This window comes from Ochotona princeps, chromosome 17, assembly GCF_030435755.1.
Source record: "Ochotona princeps isolate mOchPri1 chromosome 17, mOchPri1.hap1, whole genome shotgun sequence".
In the NCBI taxonomy this organism is placed as follows: Eukaryota; Metazoa; Chordata; class Mammalia; order Lagomorpha; family Ochotonidae; genus Ochotona; species Ochotona princeps.
The window spans coordinates 46,500,518-46,511,198 of NC_080848.1; positions in this window are offsets into that span (position 1 = coordinate 46,500,518).

A 10,681-nucleotide genomic window follows, 5' to 3' on the forward strand; every position below is an offset into this window, starting at 1 on the left:
CTCCTGCTCTAAAACTGTATCCCTCCCTCCACACTGCCCTTCTTCCCAGACTTAATGTGTTTTTTTCCTTAATACCTATTCCTAGCTAGCAGCCTGTCCATTTTATTTTTCCCACTGATGGTCTGCTTCTACTAGGGAATAGCCCCGTGAGGACGCAGCTTTGGTCCGTTTTCTTCCCTCCTACATTGTTGGATGAATGAAGACATGAGCTGCCTGGGGGCGTTGCAATGCTTGTCACAGTTGAGCACGGCATCTGCACAGCACTGCACAGCTGCTTGGGACCGCGAGGCTCCGGGGTCTGCACTGAGCAGAAGCTGCAACACGAGTAGCTGGTGGGCTTGGACAATGTCATTGGAGGTACCACCATGTCAAGTCCGAGTGAATCTTCATCCGTTCTCTCTCACCTCAGCACCATCCTTTCCACTTGGCTGATTTCCAAGCTTCCTTGTCCCCTTTTCATGTGCACACTCTGCCTCTCTTTTTTATATTTCTATTTTTAAAATCGGACATATGCATACAACATTGTGAGTCAATCTGTAGGGGCTGGTGTGTGGCACAGCAGCTAGAACTGCCACCAGCTGTTTGAGACCTGGCTGTCCCACTTGTGATCCAGCTCCCTGCGAAGGGTCTGGAAAGAACAGTGGAAGATGGCCCAAGGGTTTGGGCCTGTCACCCACGTGGGAGACCAAGATGAAGCTCCTGGCTCTGGCCTGGCCTTTATTTTCTTCAAATAAAGAAATCTTTTAAAATTTCTTTGATGTGTCATGAATACAGAAAAATAGTGAATAATGTAAATCTATAGTCTATTGAGTTTCCAGAAACTAAAAACATCAGTGTAACCATCATCCATATCAAGAAGCAGAACATGTATAATTTTATCTTTAAGCAGAATTAGATTCTGCTGTCACATGGAACTTAAGCCTTCTATTTTCTTACACTTAGCATCTTACTGTCAAGTATTTCTTATGTTAATACATATTTTTTAAAAGCCTGCACACTTTTTAATGACTGCTTGAGTTTTGTACATAGCTTATATAACCATTCTTTGAATACTGAACATTCAGGCTGTTCCCATTTCTCATTATAAATAATATTATAGTTTATACTATTGAAAATAAAACTCTGCCTACATCTTCATTTCCTTAGGCTATATTTCCAGCAGTATAATTACTAGACCAGGGAACATGAATATTTTAAAGCTCTTATGCATATTGATAGATTACCCTGAATGGTTATAGCAGTCCATGTGTGTTCCTAAGTGCCCATATTCCAACTCAAAGGCCTTGCTGACTAGGGAATCATATTGTCCCAATGACTTTTTGCTGTGAATAAAGCACCAATTCATAAAGGATAAATGTCATGCAGCAAATTTCATAGTGAGACACACACACACACACACACACACACACACACACACACAGTGAACGGCTGACGATACGGATGACTGAATCTGATACATTCACTTCATGGCAAAGCATGTGACCACTGACAAGGGTCGGGTTTGTTTGAGCTAAATTGAAGGAATGCCACGAGGGGGTTTCAACATATTCATAGAAAATATAATTAAGGGTCTGCACAATGGCTTGATTGGCTAATCTTTCCCCTTCAAGTGCCAGGATCCCATATGAGCATGGATTCATGTCCTGGTTGCTCCATTTCCCTTCCAGCTCCCTGCCTGTGGCCTGGGAAAGCAGGAGACAATGGCCCAAAAGCCTTAAGACCCTGAACCTGCATGGTAGACCAGAGGAGTCTCTTGACTCCTGTCTTCATATCAGCTAAGTTCTGGGCATGCCCTGAGAGTGAACCAGTGAATGGAGGATCTTTCTGTCTGTCCTTCTCTGTATAAATCTTCCTTTACAATAAAAAAAAAATACATCTTTCTAAAAAGGAAATAACATTTTATTTATTTATTAAGATTTATTTGTTTTTATTGGAAAGGCAGATCTACAGAGCAAAGAAGAGGCCAAAAGATCCTCCATTTTCTGGTTCACTCCCCAAATGGCCACAATGGCCATAGCTAAGCCAGGAGCCAGGATCCTGGAGCTTCAGCTGGGTCTCCCAAGCAGGTGCAGGGTCCTAAGGCTTTGGGCCATCCTCAACTGCTTTCCCAGGCCACAGGCAGGGAGCTGGATGCGAAGCGGAGCAGCCAGAACACGAATTGACACCTGTGTGGGATCCCAGTGCATGCGAAGCGAGGAGTTTAGCTACCATGCTATTGCACCAGGCCCAATGTTATTTCTTTTTAAACAAAAGAAAATATAGCTAAAGTTGATTTTGGTGCAAAAAAAAAAAAAACAAAACTTTTTGAAACACAGATGTATGAGGGGTCTTCAAAAAGTCCAGGGATAATGAGTATTATGAAAATAAAAAGACTCATATGCTGAATGGCTAAATCCTCACCTTGCAAATGTCAGGGTTTCATATGGGTGCTAGTTTGTATCTTGGCTGCTTCACTTCCCATCCAGCTCCCTGCTTACAGCTCGGAGAAGTAGTAGAAGATGGCCTGAAGTCTTGGGTCCCTGTATTCATGTGGGAAACCCAGAAGAAGCTCCTGGCTCCTGGCTTTGGATTGGCTCAGCTCTAGCCATTGCAGCCATTTGGGGAATGACTCAGCAGAAGAAAGAGCTTTCTCTCTGTCTCTTCTTCATCTGCTGCTTCACTTCCCAAATGGCCAGAAATGAGCTGATCCAAAGCTAGGAGCCAGGAGCTTCTTCCAGGTCTTCCCTCTGGGTGCAGGTGTCCAAGGACTTGGGCCATAAGTGGAGAGCTGACTTATAAGTGGAGCAGAAGGAATACTGATGCCCATATGGGATGCTGACACTGCAAGGTGGAGGATTAGCTTACTGTACCACTTAAGAACAGCAAAATGCAGTAGGGTATATATCATGTATTCTTGTGTTGGAGAAACTGTGAAGTATATGTGAAGGGTACCGCCTGCATTTAGGTTTATAAACATCTGTCTCCTATGTGATTGTAGGCTTCTATGTGATTGTATTTTCATGGGAAAAAATCCATAATAATCATTAACATGTGTCTCTTGGGAGAAGAGGAGGGGGAGAAGTCAGAAAAAAAAAAAAAGAAAAATAAACAAAAAGACTAAGAATCAAATCCCAGCCTGCATATTACAATAGCCTGGGCACTTAAAAAAAAAGCTACATAAATGTTTATTCAAATACATTTAAAAATAGTAAAACAACAACAGGCACTCATTTCCACTCTCAGTATTCCTCTTATCTTCTAAAATTGTAAGCGGATTTGGCAAGGAAACGTTGAATTTCTTGGCCAACACCGGCTGGATCTCTGCATTTTCAGATTTTTCTACAATGAACTGTTGCTTTTATTCCATGCAAAGATAAAGTCATAGATTAAAAAAAAAAACAAAAACAACAATTCAGGCAAGATTTCTTCGAACCCTACCAGTAGATGCTTTCAGGGCTTCGGCTGCTTTCCAAGGTCTATTTTGGGGTGCCTGAACCCAACCTCCACTCTTTCTTCCTGTATCTATTGTCTCAGCTCCTCTGATTGCTTTGTCTCCCAAGTGTTCACTGAAGATACAAGACCTCTCTTTTGTTCAGATATTAAATATTTATTGAATGAATCTTCCTGCCACCCTGGCATCCCATATGGCTGTTTTTTTTTTTTTTTTTTTTTTTTTTCCTAGTCCTGGCCATTCTACTTCTGATCCAGCTCTCTGCTTTTGGCTTGGGAAAATAGTGGAGGATGGCAGGAGTCCTTGGGCCCCTGTACCCACATGGGAGACTTAGAAGAAGCTCCTGGTTCCTGGCTTTGGATCAGCTCAGCTCTGGGTGTTGTGGCCATCTGGGGAGTGAACCAGCAGATGGGACTTTTTTCTGTCTTCTCTCTATAATTCTGCCTTTCAACTTAAAAATAAATCTTTAGGGCCCGGCGGCGTGGCCTAGCGGCTAAAGTCCTCTCCTTGAAAGCCCCGGGATCCCATATGGGCGCCGGTTCTAATCCCGGCAGCTCCACTTCCCATCCAGCTCCCTGCTTGTGGCCTGGGAAAGCAGTTGAGGACGGCCCAATGCATTGGGACACTGCACCCGTGTGGGAGACCCGGAAGAGGTTCCTGGTTCCCCGGCTTCGGATCGGCGCGCACCGGCCCGTTGTGGCTCTCTTGGGGAGTGAATCATCAGACGTAAGATCTTCCTCTCTGTCTCTCCTCCTCTCTGTATATCCGGCTTTCCAATAAAAATGAATAAATCTTTAAAAAAAAAATCTTTAAAAAACATTTATTGAATGAAGCTATGATGTCTCTCCTCCCAATCTTCTTAAATTTCATCTTCTTCCTCTGCTCAGTCCCAACACTCCAGCCTTCGGGGTTACTTATTTTCTCTATCTGGCTGGAAGATTCTTTCCCTTCCTTCCTCTGACCTCCCATGATTCCACGCAGCTCCGATCAGTTCTTTCTAGTTTTTGTTCTCTAAAAATTATTCTGATTTGGGGGACACACCATTGGGCACGACAGGCCAGCTTGTACTCACTGAGAATACAGAGCTGCCTGAGACACAGTCCTTGAGTTGAACACCTTGTTTTCAGTGGGAGGAAATGGCAGAGGAAACAGCTGCCGCATGACCCCGTCAACAAAGAGACGAGATTGATTGGTGGAGTCCATAAACTGAGCCTTTACTTTGGGTCAGGCGCTCTTCTAGGCACGAAGCCAGAATAAATAAATGAATCAGACACAAATCCTTGCCTTCACGGAGCATACCTTACAGCTGGAGGAGACAGGCTCCAAGCAGACAACTGACAATGGTGGATGAGAGCGAGGTGAGAGGGCAAGCCAAATGGAGTCAAGGGGAGAGGGGTGGCCAGCGGATGCACAGCACAGGCAAGGGGCCCGAGATGTCAGATGCAACTGTGTCCAGAGACAGGGAGGACTGGAGAATCAGGGACACGTTTGCAGAGAAGATGTCACACAGACACACACACACACCTGTCCTTCCATCTGCCATTTCACTCCCCACATGGCCACAATGGCCGGGGCTGAGCCAGGCCAACACCAGGAGCTTCTTCTTCTTCCTGGTGGATGCAGGGAACCAAGCAACTGAACCCAACCTCTGCTGCTCTCACAAGTACATTACCAGGGAGCTGGGCTGGAAGTGGAGCAGCTGGGACTCAAGCCAGCGCCTGTATGGGATGCTAACCTTGCATCCATGTAGTCCCATCTGTTACACTACAATAACAACCAGAGAAGATAATTAAGTTGGAGTTCCCGAGAGTGACAACAGCATGCCAGGCAGTAGGATTACAAAAGTAGTAAAATGTCAGACATGAAGGGGATGGTGTACTTGGGAAATAACTAGTATGTGCGATGTGCAGGCAGCTGTGAATTCAAAGGGTGTGAAGATGAGCTCAGGCGTAAGCAAAGCAAGAAGGGACTGGAGTGATCTGGAGGGGCTGTGTCTTTGAATCCAGTGTCTGGTGATGCTATAAAACTCCATGGGACGTAAGGCAACACACCACCGTCCACCAGCCCCAAATAACTTTGGGGGTTCCCCCTTTCCCCCTTTTTAAAATTTATTTTTGTTGGAAAGGTACGTTTACACAGAGGACAGACTGAAAGATCTCCCTTCTGCTGGTTCACTCCCCAAGTGGCCACAACGGCTGGAGCTGAGCTGATCCAAAGCCAGGAGCAAGGAGCTTCTTTTAGGTTTCCCACGTGGGTGCAGGGTTGCAAGGTTTTAGCTCATCCTCTACTGCTTTCCCATGCCACAAGCAGGGAGCTGGAAGGGAAGTGGAGCAGCTGGGATATGAATCAGCGCCCAGGAGGGATCCTGGTGCATGCAAGGCAAGGATTCAGCCACTAGGCTACTACACCAGGCCCCAGATGGTTTTCTTTTTAACGATTTATTCTATTTATTTACTTGAAAGAGTAATGGCAGTGGGGAGTGCAATCTTCCATCCGGTGGTTCAGTCTCTGAATACGTGACACCCAGGCCTGGGTCTAGCCAAACCCAGGAGGCAGGAACTCTTCCATTTGGAACTCTCAGACCGGTGGCTTAGGCACATTAGCAAGAAGCTGGAGCGGAAGTGCAGAGTTGCCAGGACTTGAACCAGGCACTCCCATGCAGGCTGAGGCATCTCGTGCAGTGGCTTAACTTACTGTACCATGTTCTTATCTGGTTGACATTCCATCTGCTATGACTTGCTATCAGAGTTGAAGAAAATCTGGTTTAACCAATAATAAAATTAGAAACGGGAAGAGAAATTCAACAACCGAGTCAGAACTTATAGATATTTATGATACTCTATCAGGTTTCAACAAGTGGTTGTTTCTTTTTTACTTTTTATTGGAAAGTCAGATATACAGAAAGGGGAGACAAAGAGTGATCCTCCATCCGATGGTTCACTCCCCAAGCAGCCGCAACAGCCGGAGCTGAGCCGATCGGAAACCAGGAGCCAGGAACTTCTTCTGCAGATCTCCCACATTGGGTGCAGGGTCCCAAGGCTTTGAGTCGTCCTCACTGCTTTCCCAGGCCACAAGCAGGGAGCTGGATGGGAAGCGGGGCTTTCAGGATTAGAACTGGCGCCCATCTGGGATCTCGGTGTGTTCAAGACAAGGACTTCAGCGGCTATGCTATCACACCGGGCCCTAAGTGGTTGTTTCTTGAAGGTTATTACAATGTAGACCCTGGGCTGTATCAATGAACTTTTCATTTTTCTGTTAAACTCACTGATTACAGAGTCTTGCATTTTGAATGGATTCTTTTTACCAATGCATCGTTTTCAGCATCATGGTTTGGTCATTTGAAAATACTGGTTCATTGAGTTATGCAGCTCTTCAAAATGCTGATACACTATATTACACAGTATTCACTTATTTTTAAGATTTATTTACTTTTATTGGGAAATCAGATTTACAGAGAAGTAGAGACAGAGGAAGTTCCTCTGTTCTCTGGTTCACTCCCCAACTGGTTCCAATAGCCGGAGCTGAGCTGATTTGAAGGTAGGAACCAGGAGCTTCTTCTAGGTCTCCTACATGGGTGCAGGATCCCAAGGCTTATGGCTGTCCTCGACTGTTTCCCAGGCCACAAGCAGGGACCTGGAAGGGAAGTGGAGCAGCCAGGACACAACCGGAGCCCTTATGAGATGCCGGTGCTTGCAAGACAAGGATTTATCCACTAGGCTATCATGCCAGTCCTACACAGTATTCTTAAAATGAGGGAGATTTAGTTAAGTATTGGGGAACTAGCAAGCTCCAAGTAGTGAAAGTAGTCTGTCAAAATTACAGTTTGAGCTTCAAAATTCAAACTTTTTCCTTGGCACTAAATTATTTTTTTTTCCCTTGATAGGACAAGGCTCACTTAATTATGCTCAAGAAAATGTCTTGCACCTAACACAACAGCCTAGTGGTTAAATTCTCACCTTGCATCTGCCAGGATCCCACATAGACACCACTTCATGTCCAGGCTGCTCCGCTTCCCATCCAGCTCCCTGCTTGTGACCTGGGAAAGCAGTCGAGGACGGCCCAAAGCCTTGGGACCCTGCACCTGTGTGGGAGACCTGGAAGAAACTTAAGATCAGCTCGGCTCTAGCTGTTGTGGCCACTTTGGGAGTGAATCAACAGGTGGAAAAATCCATCTCTGCTTCTCTTTCCAATAAAAATAGATAAATCTGAAAACAAAAATGTCTTTTAAATGCCAAATCTGAGTAGTCAGTCTTGCTGTTTCAAGGAAAGTGATGTTCCATGAAAATGGTGACTGCCCCAAACTTGACAATGGAGGCCTGCACCCCACACCAGTCTCGGGCTTGCTGTAGCTCCTGAGCTCAGCTTCCTGCTCAGGCAGACCCTGATGGCTCAACAAGCTGAGTTCCTGCTGTCCACACAGGAGACCTGGAGGGTACACCCAGCTCCTGGCTTTGGCCTGGCCCAGTCCTGGTTGTTACAGAAATTTGGAATATAAATGGGTACACAGGAGTGTTTCATCTCACATTAAAATCATCAATTTGAAAGAATAACAGAAACTTCCACCTGTGGGGGTCACTCCCCCAATGGCCAAAACAGTCAGAGCTGGGCCAGGGCGATGCCAAGAACTGGGAATTCTCCCACATGGCTGGCAGGGGCCATCACTCACCCACACCCAAGAACATGAACAAGAGGCTGGATTGCAAGCCGACTTCCTTCTCCTGTCACATAGTTACAAACCAGAGGGATGAGATCCAGTACTGGTATTTGTTACTGCTTCACCAAAGGACAGTCTTCGGGGAAAGGAGCTTTCCTCTTTTCTCAGCGAGTATGTGGTTGTAAAGAATACACCAGGTAGTTTGGTGTCACTGTCCAGATTCCTGCTAAGGTGACAGAAGTCGCCACCACTGCTTCTGCATCCACAGAGCAAAGTCACATGGTGACCATGGCAACCTGTATCTCAGTGTCAGGAAACACCTCGACAACACAGACTTACTGAAAGCATCTTGGGGACCCCCGGACACCAGAAAACGGAACCTTCTGGATCACTTACTACGTTAGCCCAAAAGAAGGACCTCTCACTTTGAGTCCCTTGCTGAGAGCGGTCATAGGAAGACACTCAGGAAGGCCATCCGATGAGGTTGCCTCACTATTAAGTGTGTTGTTTATCCTAGCATTTCCTGAACCATACTCCTTGGGGGTCAAACTTAGGCCTTTCCTGAGAAAAGCTCTCTCTCACTTAATGCAGCCATCGGGGCCAGGAGCAACTCCCAAGGCTGTTGAACTGGACACAGTGTGAAGACAGCCCAGAGGAAGTCAGTGGGATCCTTTCCAAGGACAAGGAGGAATTTTTGTGCATAATGAAGAATAGTCACTTCAATCAATGTTTATTTCCTTAAAAAAGTTTCATTTATGTATTCAAAGGACAGAATAATAAACACACATGAGACAGAGTATCTTCCATCTGCTGGTTTACTCACCAAATACCTGTAAATAGGGCTGGGCTGGGCAGGAGCCATAATTCCATGTCCCCTATGTGGGTGACAGAGGCCCAAGTACGTAGGCCATCACCTGTTACTTTCCCAGGTATCAGCAAGTAGCAAGATCAGAAGTGGAGCTGCTGAGACTCCAATCAGGCATCCAATATGTGGCACCTGTGTTATCACTGGTTTAACTGTGCTACAAAGTTGGTCCCTCATTAACGTAAACATTTTTATTCATTTCAAAGGCAGTGAGATTGATTAATTCCACCGTTTTTCAGATTCCTTGCCTCTCAGATAAAATGTCCCATATGGGAGTGGGTGGGGCCAGAAGCCAGGAAATGGCAACGCCATCTTTTCCCACACAGGTGGTCCAGTTTACTTAGGTGAGCCCTGCCTCCCAGGGTTCGCATCAGCAGCAGCTGGAGTCAGAAGCCAGAGGGAGGAATCTCACCAAGACACCCTGACGGAAGAGGGGTGTCCTCACCAGAATCTGACTGGAAGGGCGCAAGTCCACCCTGGAGAGGTTATTCTACATTGTGTGCATTGCTTGAACAAAAGCACAACAAGTATAAGCTGCTGAGGAAAAAATGGGAATCTGAATTCTGATTTTGGCAGAAGATGGGTAGCAGATCACTACTGCCCTATGGGATGAAAAAATAAAAAATACAAAGAATCAAGTATCAGAGTGATTAAGCTTTCGGAAATGTCCATGAAATAAATCAGATGGCTAGTTTTATAGTATCTAATTTATTAATTTAGTTACACATGCTTATTTAAAATAACATCATATACACTAGGACATTAATACAAAATATTGCTTTTTTCCCATTCTCACATTTCAAATAATAGTTTGATCTGAATTTTCTATACGCTTCTTGGAGAGCAACGTGTTCAGGATTCCTAGAGCCAGTGTTCTGACACGTCTCTCCCCGCCTCGTGGTGAAGCTGAGATGCCGCACGTTAAAACACACACACCTGACACAGGCCCTGCAGCCGTCCATGCAGACCATCCCCTCTAGACTGTCCCCACCCCCGTTATGGGCATATGTTTGTGGCCCTTGCAACAACACTGCTCACTACACTGCTTCTGAAATCGTTCTCTGAAAGGCAGCTTTACATAATTGAGCTCTGGTGATGGCGAAGGAGTTAGCTTGCTGGGATCATGACCGGAACTCCTTCCCTCCCTTCTTTGGACCAAGTCCAACAGGAGGAATTTATGACCATTCAAACTTGCGTTGTTCAAGGTTGCTGAGGGCTAACACTCGTGAGAAGAAACCAGAGGTAGAGCAGTTGCGAGAGATGGCGGAGTTTGCCTAGGGCTGGAACAAAACACCCATCCTCAATATTTTTTTCCATTCTTGGGAATAGAACGAGCAAAGAATCCCAGGCCACAAGTTGCTGGGCAGATGGTCAGCCTGGCCAGAGATACTTCCTGGTGGGAAAGGAAGGCCTGAGGGAAGCCAAGAGTGGTTGTGTCAGAGTGGGAGGAGAGCCGGCGCTTCCTGCAGCCAGAGGGCAACGTAGACAGGCTCCCCTGGGAAGGGCTGAATGAGGACCTTGAGCAAAACTGGAAGCAACAGCACCAGCTAGGAGCATGCGACGGTGGGCGATTTGGATATAGTCCTGCTCCAGTCGGGGACGGGAGAGTAACACAATTAGGACTGTGAAAAACACCACAACATCTTGAGGGAAGAACAGGCAGGAAGACTGACTTGATCAGGAAGTGTGAGTCATGAGGAGATGAGGGAGTTCACCTAAATCCCCCCCTTAC